Source organism: Gastrolobium bilobum, unplaced genomic scaffold, assembly GCF_033153095.1.
Source record: "Gastrolobium bilobum isolate Gb01-03AN ecotype WA unplaced genomic scaffold, APGP_CSIRO_Gbil_v1 utg250494, whole genome shotgun sequence".
Lineage (NCBI taxonomy): Eukaryota > Viridiplantae > Streptophyta > Magnoliopsida > Fabales > Fabaceae > Gastrolobium > Gastrolobium bilobum.
In genome coordinates, this window is record NW_026897939.1 from 1 (window position 1) to 12,500 (window position 12,500).

A 12,500-nucleotide genomic window follows, 5' to 3' on the forward strand; every position below is an offset into this window, starting at 1 on the left:
ATTCTGGGGATGGATTGGTTGTCCAAGTACTGTGTGAAGATTGACTGCTGCAGTAAAACCATTTCTGTCTCATCTCATGATGAAGAAAGGGAGTCTCCTTATTTGTCTGTACTTCAGGTGGTAAAGGCCTTGAAGGAAGGAGATTCCGGGTATGTTTTATTGGGAGGTCTGGTTGGCGTCAACAAGGAGCCAATTTCTGTTATTCCGATTGTCTCTGAGTTTGAGGATGTCTTTCCGGATGAAATTCCGCACTTTCCTCCAGAGAGGGAAATTGAATTTGCAATTGACTTATTGCCTGGTGTGGGACCTATCTCTCTTGCCCCTCTGAATTGAAGAAGCAGATTGAAGACTTGTCCAGTAAGAATTTTATCAGACCGAGTGTGTCTCCGTGGGGAGCACCGGTGATCTTTGTTAAGAAGAAGGATGGGTCTATGAGATTATGTACAGACTACCGGCAGTTGAACAAGGTTACTGTTAAGAATAAGTATCCTTTGCCGCGGATAGATGATTTGTTGGATCAGTTGCGGGGTGCGACTGTATTTTCTAAGATTGATCTCCGGTCCGGGTATCATCAGATCCGGGTAAAGCCGGATGACGTTCCGAAGACAGCTTTCAGGTCCCGTTATGGGCACTATGAGTATCTGGTTATTCCTTTTGGGCTTACAAATGCACCAGCCGTTTTCATGGGTTATATGAATCGGATCTTTAAAGCCTATCTGGATCAGTTTGTGGTGGTCTTTATAGATGACATACTGATATATTCAAAGAGTAAAGAAGAGCATTCTGAGCATCTAAAGGTTGTTTTGCAGATTCTGAGAGAGCATCAGTTGTATGCTAAACCATCAAAATGTGAATTCTGGCTTTCTGAGATACAATTTCTGGGCCATGTCATCTCATCTGAAGGAGTGGCAGTGGACCCGAGCAAGATTGAAGCAGTGGTAGAATGGGAACGTCCTAAAAATGTTACAGAGATTAGGAGTTTTCTTGGTTTGGCTGGATATTATAGGCGTTTTATTGAGGGATTCTCACGGATGGTTTTACCTTTGACACGGTTAACCCGTAAAGGGAACCCATTTGTGTGGACCCAAGAATGTGAAGTGAGCTTTCAAGAGTTAAAAAGGAAGTTGACTACAGCTCCGGTATTGATATTGCCGGATCCTACAAGTAAGTTTGTGGTGTATTGTGATGCTTCTAAGTTTGGGTTAGGCTGTGTGTTGATGCAGTTCAGGCAGGTGGTCGCTTATGCTTCTCGGCAGTTGAAACCGCATGAGGAGAATTATCCGACACATGATCTTGAGTTGGCAGCCGTAGTGTTCGCATTGAAAATTTGGCGACACTTTCTATACGGGGCCGATTTTATTGTCTACAGTGACCACAAAAGTCTAAAGTATCTGTTTGATCAGAAGGAGCTAAATATGAGGCAACGCCGATGGGTGGAATTTCTGAAGGATTATGATTTTGAATTGCAATATCACCCTGGTAAAGCCAATGTAGTAGCTGATGCTTTAAGCAGAAAGACGCTTGGTATGGCCAATTTGATGATTTCCGAGTATAATTTGATTGAGAAATTCAGGGATCTCCACATTCCTGTGAATATAGAAGATAGTCCGCATTTATTGACTACTACGGTAGTCCTGAATTCATTAGTTGAGCGGATTAAAGAAGCTCAATTGCTTGATGAAGAGATTCAGTCTATGAAAGAGCAGGACTTTGTGTCCACTGATAGGTTCGGTCTTAAGTTTTACAAGGATCGGATCATTGTTCCAAAAGGTCAGATGGTAGATGAGGTATTAACTGAGGGTCACATGGGTAAGTACACTATCCATCCTGGTGCTACCAAGATGTACCAAGACTTGAAACGGAATTTCTGGTGGTCGGGAATGAAGAAAGACATTGCTCTATTTGTGAGTAAGTGTTTGACATGTCAGAAAGTTAAGATTGAACATCAGAGACCTTCTGGATTACTGCAGCCCTTGGATATTCCGGAATGGAAATGGGTCAGTATTTCTATGGATTTTGTAGTGGCATTACCGAGAACTCAGGCTGGTTTTGATTCCATCTGGGTAGTTGTTGACAGATTGACAAAGTCTGCACATTTCATACCAGTTAAAACGAGTTTCTCCACAGAGCAGTTGGCCCGGATATATGTAAGAGAGATTGTGAAACTTCATGGTGTTCCTGAAAGTATCATTAGTGATCGGGACCCTAAATTTACTTCTAGACTTTGGGATGCAGTGCAACAGGCCTTCGGTACCCAGTTGAGGCTGAGCACGGCTTATCATCCCCAGACTGATGGTCAGACTGAGAGGACTATTCAGACCCTGGAGGACATGTTGAGGGCTTGTGCCTTAGAGCAGGGAAATGCATGGGATAAATATCTTCCTCTGGTGGAATTTTCCTACAATAATAGTTATCATGCCAGTTTGGGCATGGCTCCCTATGAAGCTTTGTATGGCCGTAGGTGCAGGGCGCCTACTTGTTGGGCAGAAATTGGTGAGAGGCAGTTATTTGGGCCTGATCTGGTCCAAGAGACTACCGATCAAATTATGATGATTAAGGATCGACTGAAGAAAGCACAGAGTCGCCAAAAGAGTTATTATGATGCAAAGCATCGACCCCTTGAATTTTCAGAAGGGGATCATGTATTTATCCGTTTGTCTCCGACTACGGGTGTTGGGCGTGCTCTAGGAGTGAGGAAGTTGAGTCCTAGGTTCATTGGGCCCTACCAGATTATGAAAAGGGTCGGACCTGTGGCTTATCAGCTTGCCTTACCTCCACATCTGTCAAATTTGCATAGTGTTTTTCACATCAGTCAACTTCGAAAATACGTGCCGGATGAATCCCACATTGTACAGCCGGACAATATCGAAGTAAGAAAAGACTTGAAGTTTGTTGTGGGACCATTTAAGGTTCTAGCACGTGATGAAAAAGTGCTGAGAAACAGGACTATTCCCATGATCAAGGTACAATGGGAAGGATTGACTCCTGAGGACGCCACTTGGGAGCGGGAGAATGAAATTCTCCAGCGATATCCTGAGTTTGATGTCAGGTATATGTATATTTGATATTTGATTTTGTGGGCAAAATCCTTAAAAGGTGGGGTGAATATAATGACCCTAACTGGTAAATCTTAGTTAGAGATTTATTTTAAGGATTTAAATGCCATAATGAGATTCAGTGAGCGATTTCGAGTATTTTGACTGTAATCATGACTATGTTATGAACAGTGCGTTCTGCCGGAGAATTTACAGTTTTGTGAATTAACCGGTAGAGCTTAAAAAGAGCAAAATAATTTTAGAGACAGAATTTGATAATTCTGACGACAAATATGAGTTCAGAACGAAAAATTGTATAGTCTGGCACTTTCCGTGAAAATCTCGTGAATAGTGTTTCTACCGGGTATTTTGTACTGCTGTTTAAGCAACCGGTAGAGTCCAGAAATAAATAATTGATGAAATAAGAATAAGAAAGTCCAATATATGCCAAGCAAGTCAAAATAGGCCCAAGAAAATGATAAGTTTATAAGTTAAGTTCAGAAGTGAGCGAAGTACAGTTAGTGATTCACAGTGCATTTCGTTAAAACGGTGCAAAAACCATACTGTGAATTATGAATATTGTTTAGTAACAAATTAAAATTAATGTAAATGATTTTAGAAAAATAAAAATATTTCCGTAGATATAAGTGAGTTCCGGGTCCATTAAGTTAAAATACGCAATAGAAAAACAACCGGTTAAAAAGCCACATGTGCTTAAAAACCCCTAAGTCACTTAAATTCACTATTCCCTTACACTTTCTCTCTCCCTTTTCCCTTCCCCACCCGTGACAGCCATGGCAAAAGGAAGCTTAGGGTTTGTTTTTGTTTTTCTTTGATTTCTCCATGATTAAGCAACCAAATCTTTCACCCATTATACCAATCTCATAGGAAATCATCCAAGGAAGCTATTCCAACCCTCCATTTGAGCTGATTTCGTTTGTGGAGGAGATATTTGTCATCCCAAATTCGTGCACTATTCATCAAGAGGGCAAAATGAAGTTTTTGATGGAGATTCTCTTGGTGTAGGTCTTCTAGGCTTTGGGTAGTTGATTTGAGGTAACAAACCTCTATTTCCATGGTATTATTTTGATGATTTAAGTTATAAAAGTTATGAGCATGTTTTAGTAGGAAAGCATTGTGTATTAAACTTTGATTTAATGATGAATCTTTGATGTTTTGGATTTAAGAAATGAAAATAAGCATTTGTGTGTATGTAAAAAAATTAGAAAAAAATGCTATGCTTTCCTCTACATGTTCGGCCATCATAGGTGAAGAGTAGGATGTTGTGCACAATTTTATCTTAAGTATTAGGAAGGTTTAATGTGTAGGAATTAAGTGGAAATTTGATAAATTAGTGAGAATGCCAAAGTGGGAACAATTATATGAAATATGCCCTTAGGTTTAGGCCTTGTGGGGCTTTGGAGGGACTTTATGCTCCAAAAATTAAGTTGGAACCTTATGAAAACATGTATTTGTTTGTGTAAGTTACATGTAAGTGAAGAAAAAGAACCTTTGCCTATGTCCTTGTAGTGTTCGACCTATAGGGTAGTTAGGGATATATTTTGTACATTTTATTTTAAATAAAATGTGTTGTAATAAATTGTATAAAGGTGATGAGTTTTGAAGAAAAATAGCACGATTTATGTTGAAAATTCCTAAGGGAATGGTTGATTAAATTAAAGAACACCAACGGTTATAATGAGGTCTAGACTTGTGTATTGGCATAGGATTGGCAAAAATGCAAAGAAAGGAAAATAAGCGATAAAATGTATGCTTATGAAATAATTATGGTATTGCATCATTTTATTGATGCATTGTAAGTTATTCTCTAGGTGTGCCTAGGGATTGAGAAGGATCGGAAATCTCTTGAAGCGATAAAAGTAACTTGTTCCACAAGTAAGCGTATTGGTAAAGCTTCAAGAGGTAAGCTCTATGTTTAAGGAGTCTTTTCCTGCTTGAGTGCTCCACCATGGTTAGTGAACTATGGTTGGACTGTATGGCTGTGATTTAGATGCTTTGTATAGATGCATTCATATAGAGTTATTTGATAACATGATATGTTTTGCTCTAATATGACTTCTGTAATATGATTTCTGTAACAATCTCTGGCCATTGATTGTATAGTACCCGGATGTCCGCTTTGGGGTCCTCCCTCGGGACTGATGGTGTACGCCTCTGATATGTCTGGTTCCGCTTTGGGGTCCTCCCTCGGGAACACGTGCGTTGATTTCCGCTTGGGGTCCTCCCTTGGGAATGACGGCGCACATCTCTGATATTATATGGATATATGCTCTGTTCTGTTATGATATCTGTTATATGTTGTATTTGTATACTCTGTATCTGACTTTCATGCAGGAGCGAGCCAGGGGTATGGAGAATTCTCTATAAACCTGGAGCTTATTGAGATTTGTAATCTCACCCCTCTTTGGGGACATATTTTCAGGTGTCCAGATTCCCGGTGAGTCCTCACTAGGCAGGGACACGACACGTGGCTGAGGCAGTTGACAGATTGGATTTTGAGTGGCTGTAGGCTACTACCTTTTTGGAGTGTTTGATGTATTTTAGTATTTTCGCATTTGATGGATCATGATATTGATCCTTTATTGTGTATATGGCCTGTATATGTTTTGTACATGTCTGTCGCTTTGATGCATGTACATTTGGGTATTCAGGCACGTTATATGATGAGGTAGTATTCAGATATGTTTACGTGTTGGATTGCATGCTGTTAGATATAGTGGCACTGAGCCAAGTTATGCATGCGCCCATGGATGGGCATTTGATTATATTTGTATAAACTGTTTATCAGGAAATGCTTCTGTGAGGGATTGGAAAATCCCCAGTTGTCCGATTTATAGAGGAAACTCTGCCCGATTTTCGTTCACGACGAATGAGAATTTAAAAAGAAAAAGAAAAAGTTAGCTCGTATTTTCAGAAGTTAAGTCTTCCGCTGTTTTCTGTTTTATCATATGTATGTTAATTGAACCGGCTCGAGACGGGGATGTTACAGAAAAAATACAAAAATCTTATGGGTTTAATGTTTTTACTTTTGTTGCAGAAATTTCTCTATCATACTTACAAAAAAAAAATGAGTGAATCTCACTAATCTTTTCTCTCTCTTTTCTTTATAATGGAACCACTCACTTTTATATAAATGTGACAAAGAAATCTTTCTGAAGTAAAAGGAGAAACATTTTCCCCAAATTTAATTGAGATTTATCTATTTATTTCGGATTTCAATGATTTGTAATTTTTTCCTATCAAATGGTGATAAAAAAGATTACAAAGCTTTTATTTAAGGAAAAACAAGTAATGATGTTCACACAAGAAACCCTGGAATTAGTTATATCAATACCTGTTGCAAATTTGTAAAATGTACGTAGATGAAGTAGTTGTATCAAGAGAGAATGTATCAAGAGATGAAGTAGTTATATCAATACCACATGATTTTCATCATTTAAAGGACTAACCACCTGGTTGGAACATTTCTCATATGCTTCCTTCCTGTATAACTGTTGGGTACTATTTATTCGAAGATTAGAATCGTTCTCTAGGAATGGTTGAGCTAGTTTCTTTTTATTTTCTATTCTTATTTCTTGAACTTTTATACCACTAAACCTTAACTAAAAAAATATATATAAACTTGGTTAATTTTCAGAACTGATTAACAACAGTGATAAAGGGATGAACACAAATGTGGAATATCTAGGATTCTTGAATCATGGGTGTTAGAGGTGTTCATCAACCGATTCAAATTGCGGTGACCGAACCGAAAAATCGATAACTGAATTAACCGAAAACCGAAAAATTGAAAACCGAAAAAAGAAACCATCAAATTTTAATTGGATTGGAAAAAATATGTTATTTGCACAATAATCATCCAACAAATTTTAGGCTTTTCAAAAAATCAAAAATTGATTCAATCCAAACTGAAAAAAAAATTGGATTGGATTAGACCGGATTCGAAAAAAAATCCAAACAGAATGGATGGTTACATGATCGAACCGAAAAGGATTGGATCGGATGAATTTTGCTTCCAAAATCGATTCAATCCAAATCACGAACATCCCTAATGGGTGTTCCAGAAACTATGCATTTGTACATTTTCGCACTCTTATGGCACTTTAATCTCATAATTCAACTCACTATTGCTAGTTCTCTGGAATTTTCAAATTCCAGATCTGTTCCTCAAAAGGTTCCTTTCCCAAGGTCTTCTGAATCTTTAAGACTTATATCAAATACCTCATTGGGTTATCCCTAACTTCAAGGGTTTAATTAGCAAAAGAACACAACTTGATTTCCCAATCACAATTATGCTAAATTGATCCAAGATCCATTCCCATGGTTCTCTTGGACTTAAAATTGAAGAATTGCTAATCAAATGAGACTAAAGAAAACGTTACAGTGTTCATAAAACTAAGGGAATCATCCAATCATCTCGAGTCCAAAAAAAGGACTTAGAATTCTATATTAACAAGAAACGAAATTATAGAGTCTAAATTAAAAACAATATGCATTACCAAATATCAAGAAAAGAGATCTCAGAGTGAAAGTTTACAGACCAATATTTAAGCAAACAAAATTCCTAAACTAGAGTTAGGAAGAAATAGAGAAATCAGCTTGCATGAGAGTGCTTGCTCTCTCTCTCTCTCTTGAAGATGTGTTGTCAATACTCTTCAACGTCAAGAACTCGATCACGTTTCCATCAAACTTGCACAGTTTCAATATTCTCAAAAGAAAGCAGAAACTCTTCACAGAAAATTAAATAAAAACTAAAAACTAATCAGTCTAGTTGTTACAATCCACAAAACACCTATTAACTAATCTTCTTCAAACAGTTGCTGTCCGTTGGTCTTTTTGTCCATCCAGGGGTTCAAAATTGTTTCTCAGCTTCTAGATTATGCCCATATGTCCTTTTTAATTTCTTAAAGTAATAAGCAGTGAAATTTGTGAGTAAAAATCACATTACTTTCTTCATTTTACCTCTTTCTTAAATGGGTCATATTATTTCTCTTTTTGGGCCCAATACCTAGAAATCACACTTCACTAAGCTCAAATAAATCAGAAACTAAACCATTAAAATATATATAATTCAAAGCTAACAATAACAATATACATACTCTATAAAGTCATTTCCCTCATAAAATATGCTTGCTCACTATAAAAAATATAAAAATATAAAAATATGCTTGCTCACTATAAAAAATATAAAAATTTAAAAATATGCTTGCTCACTATAAAAAATATAAAAATATAAAAATATGCTTGCTACAGCATGCCCACATGGATCTCTACTATATATATCCCAAAATTACAAGCACTTTTGTACAAGATCAAATCAACAATAAATTTCTCTAAATTGTTGATGTTTGTAACTTCAAACTTCATTTCCTCTGCCCATTTTAGAAACCTATTGCCAATATATTATTTTTCCTTATCAATAGGCCTAGGAACACATTATGGTCAAAGTGATCTCTAGCCTCGTCCTTTCCTTCCTTAGAGTCATCAAATTGGATACACCAACGTTATGAGCCTTTCAAAAATGGACTGCCACGATTTTCAACCTCAGTAGCAGTGTTACGCCTTTCCTTTTTTTACCATTGTCACTATTGTAATAACCACAAAGAGACGATGAACATAAATCCGACTCAAAGCTAATGAGCACAGCTTTGGTGACCCAATATTATCTTGTGAAAAAAAAAAATCATCTTCTTAGATCTTTTAACTGAAGTTCTTCAGAAAAATTTCAAATTAGTACGATTGCATATAAAGCATTGTCCCGTTGATATGTATAAGCTAGCTATTGTTCCTGCCCCATCTTTGTCTTCATCTATCTTTTCGTGTCTCTATAAAGCATGAAATCCTATTATTTGAAAGATTGCATGGTAGAAACTATGATTTTATTTCAAGAAATAAAATTTGTATCGTATAGTATCAAGATTTTATTAATTTTTTTTGGGGAGATTGTATATATACTATTTTTGCAATGGTTTAAAAGTTTATATAAGAAGAGAAATTAGCATTCATGGAAACATTGATCCAGTATGTGTAATGGATATATTGTGCATGGTTGTATTTCCTTTGTTTATTATTTCTTTTTAGTAAAACAGAAAAATTGTGTTAGAAAATAATATAAATCATTAAAAAAACCATCACCAAAAATAATATAAACTATTAAAAAAGTCCTCACGCAATACTTTAGGCTTTGTTTGAGATTTTGGAGAAAAAGGGAAGGAAGATGATCCAAGGGGGAGGAGGGAGGGAAAGGAAGGAAAGGAAATTGGAGGGTATTCTCTTCCCTTGTTTGGGAATTTAAAAAATAGTAAGGGAGAAAAATGGAGGGTTAATGAGATATTTTTACCACTTTAACCTTTTTTAAAAAATTAATATAATTTTTATATTTTACAAATAAAATAAAATTTAAAATTTCTAATAAAATTATTTATGTGTTCTTCACACTACTAAATAACATCATATTTTTGACAAAATTTCTAAGTTGCAACAACGAAAATTCCTCCGAAAAAGTATTTTTTCGTCAGAATACATTTCATTGAAATGCGACGAAATTTTTTAGCAGTCGGAATTTTTTACAGAATTAAATTTTCTCTAGAAATTTTCAACGGAATTTAGTTTCCGTCAAAAGTTTTGACGAAAATAATTTCTTAAATATTTTCGACAAAAAAAGAATTCCATCAAAAATTTTGATGAAAATGTTTTCCATTCAAAAAATTTGATGAAAATGTGTTCCGACAAAAAAAATTTGTCAAAAATATTGAAACTTTTGATGAAATTTAGATTTTGTAAAGAATTTTGACGGAATATTTTTATGTTAAAATTTGGTCAAAAAATTTCTATAGAAATATGTTCAGTTGAAAAATTCGACGGAATTTAAATTACATAAAGAATTTTGACAAAAAAATTTCTGTCAAAATTTTTTACCGATATAATTTTCGTTAAAATTTTTTACGAAAATATTTTCTATCAAAAAATTTCGATTGAAATGTGTTCTGTTGAAATTTTTGATGGAAATACTTTTCTTCAAAAATTTCAATGGATTGGAGGGGAAATGGTTTGAGGAAATTTAGATTCCGTAAAGAATTTTCACAAAAAAACGTGAAAAATCTCGTGCAAAATTGAATTTCAGGAATCGTTGATATCTATTAAGATTTGGAACTAATAAGGTTTATGCTTAAAAAAAAGAGATAGAGCAATGGGCTCAAGTTTAAGCTTTTAAGCTTTTAATTATAGGGGTTGGTTGGGTTGGACCTATCCTTACCTTTTTCCTTTCAATCTTTTTTTTTTACTTGACCTGAATCACCCACCAATGAAAAAAAAAATTCTCTAACTTTATGTCTGCAATTGCAGACAATTGCAACAAAACAAGTCCGCCGTTGGCCCACAGCAGCAAGGTCAGCCAGGAACAACAGTTGAATTCTAGGAGGAGGCTCTCCGCTAACGAAATAATCTAAATTCCCAATGTTATCCAAGATGAAATTCGCCATCCAATCGGCACAAACGTTCCCTTCTCTAGAAGTGTGATGAAATATGATAATCCAATCTCTTTGCATCAAAGCTCGTATGCGAGCAATCAAATGATGCTCACGAGCAGTTGTACCTAAAGAGGTGAGCACAGTGACCATACTAGAAGAGTCACTTTCCAAAACCACCTTCCTAAACCCAGAATTCCAGGCGACTTCCAATCCCCGGAAGACACCCCAGAGTTCAGCTTTAAAAGAACTACAAACACCTAACTTGTAATTATTCTTTTTATTTATTTTATATGTAAAGCTGATATTTTGAAGTTATTTCTTTAAAAGATGTGAAGATGTCATTACTCTATCTAAATATTTTCTTCTCATTATTTTCTATTCTTTTAATTTATCTTTTATCTTTGAGCTTATGAATTTGATTAATTTACACATATTAGTTATAAGAATGATCTTGAATCACGAATATAGAATTAAGAAATTCCTTTGGTACCAAATGAATAATACAAAATTGGTAATCTTTTATTATGATTTCGATGTGAATGACTCACAAGGAGATCAGAATGGTTATAGGGTGAGAGACATCTTATCATGGCTTGAGCTCCATCATACTGAACCTTTCACATACAGAACCCACAGAATTTGGGCGCTCAGAGAATTGAGCATTAGTCATTTTAGTTAAAGACTACACGTTCCTTTATATGTTTGTATGTAAAACCAACAAAGGTTTGGATATATCTAAATGAAGAACCTACAAAGGTATGAGGTTATATTTATTATTCATGATATTATTTTTTATTAGAAACATATTTGAGAGAATGTTATTTTTCACTAAAGTGGTTGGATTGGTTATAGTTCGAAAATCTCAATATTACTGATATTTATCTCACGTTTGTTTATTTTTATGTTAACCTTTCCAGAGAGTAAATATGTCAGTATGTGTATCATTGGAGTAGGATGAAGTATCATGATTAAAGATTATGAGGACCGTACGAAGTTCATGTATAGAAGTTTATTTAAAGTTCCTTCTTGATGTAAAATAATTTAGAGACAAGAAATCAATGTATTTGATTCAGTCATATGTATAATTAAATTTTAAGAATATTTTATCATATACCTTAGTTTATATCTGCTGCTTAGATTTAAAGAGTATTTTTTTATAGCCGCTACATTATATTTAAATCTCATTATAATTCTCGTTCCCTTATTTAAAATAAAATTTAAAAATTAATGTGATATCATTTATGCTAGGTGCTGATTGTATGGAATGTTACACATGAAAACAATTAAACACCATCATAAGACTGAAGTGACTTTCTCAAATTAATTGTGATATAAATCAGCGATATGCTAATAAAAGATCAAGTTTTAAATTGAAAAATATAAAATTGTTTAATCTTTTTGATTGAGTATTTAAATAATCAATCCCATAATCATATCTATTTAAATAAAAAAATTGAATCAAAGATGAAGATAAAAGAATCTCACTAGATAAAAGAATCTCACTGCGAGAGGATTTTCTGTATTCCAGGACCATATACTCTTTGCTTAAAAATAAAAATATAAAAGATATGAGTACAAATAAATATAAAGATGATAATAGTATAAAAGTGTTACTTTTTATTATATTAGTGAAATACCCGTGCGATGTCTAGGGAAAAAAAACAAAATTGTTGTCGCCGTCGTTGGTTAATCATCGCACCGGTAAATCAACACATCCATCTTGCTATCAAGCTCTGAATGGTACAATGGTAGAGGTATAAACATGAAGGAACAAAAAACAAAAAAAAACTATTACTTGAGAAATATCTAAAATAAAAAATAATTATCTTGCTATTTTGTGCTATTTTTGAACTTGAAAAGGCTACAAACGCAGTAAGTTAATGCAAATTTTAAATAAAAATGTTAAATAAAATTTTGTAGGACAAAACATGTAATTGTATTATGTAACATACAAAAAATAATGAGACAATGTTAA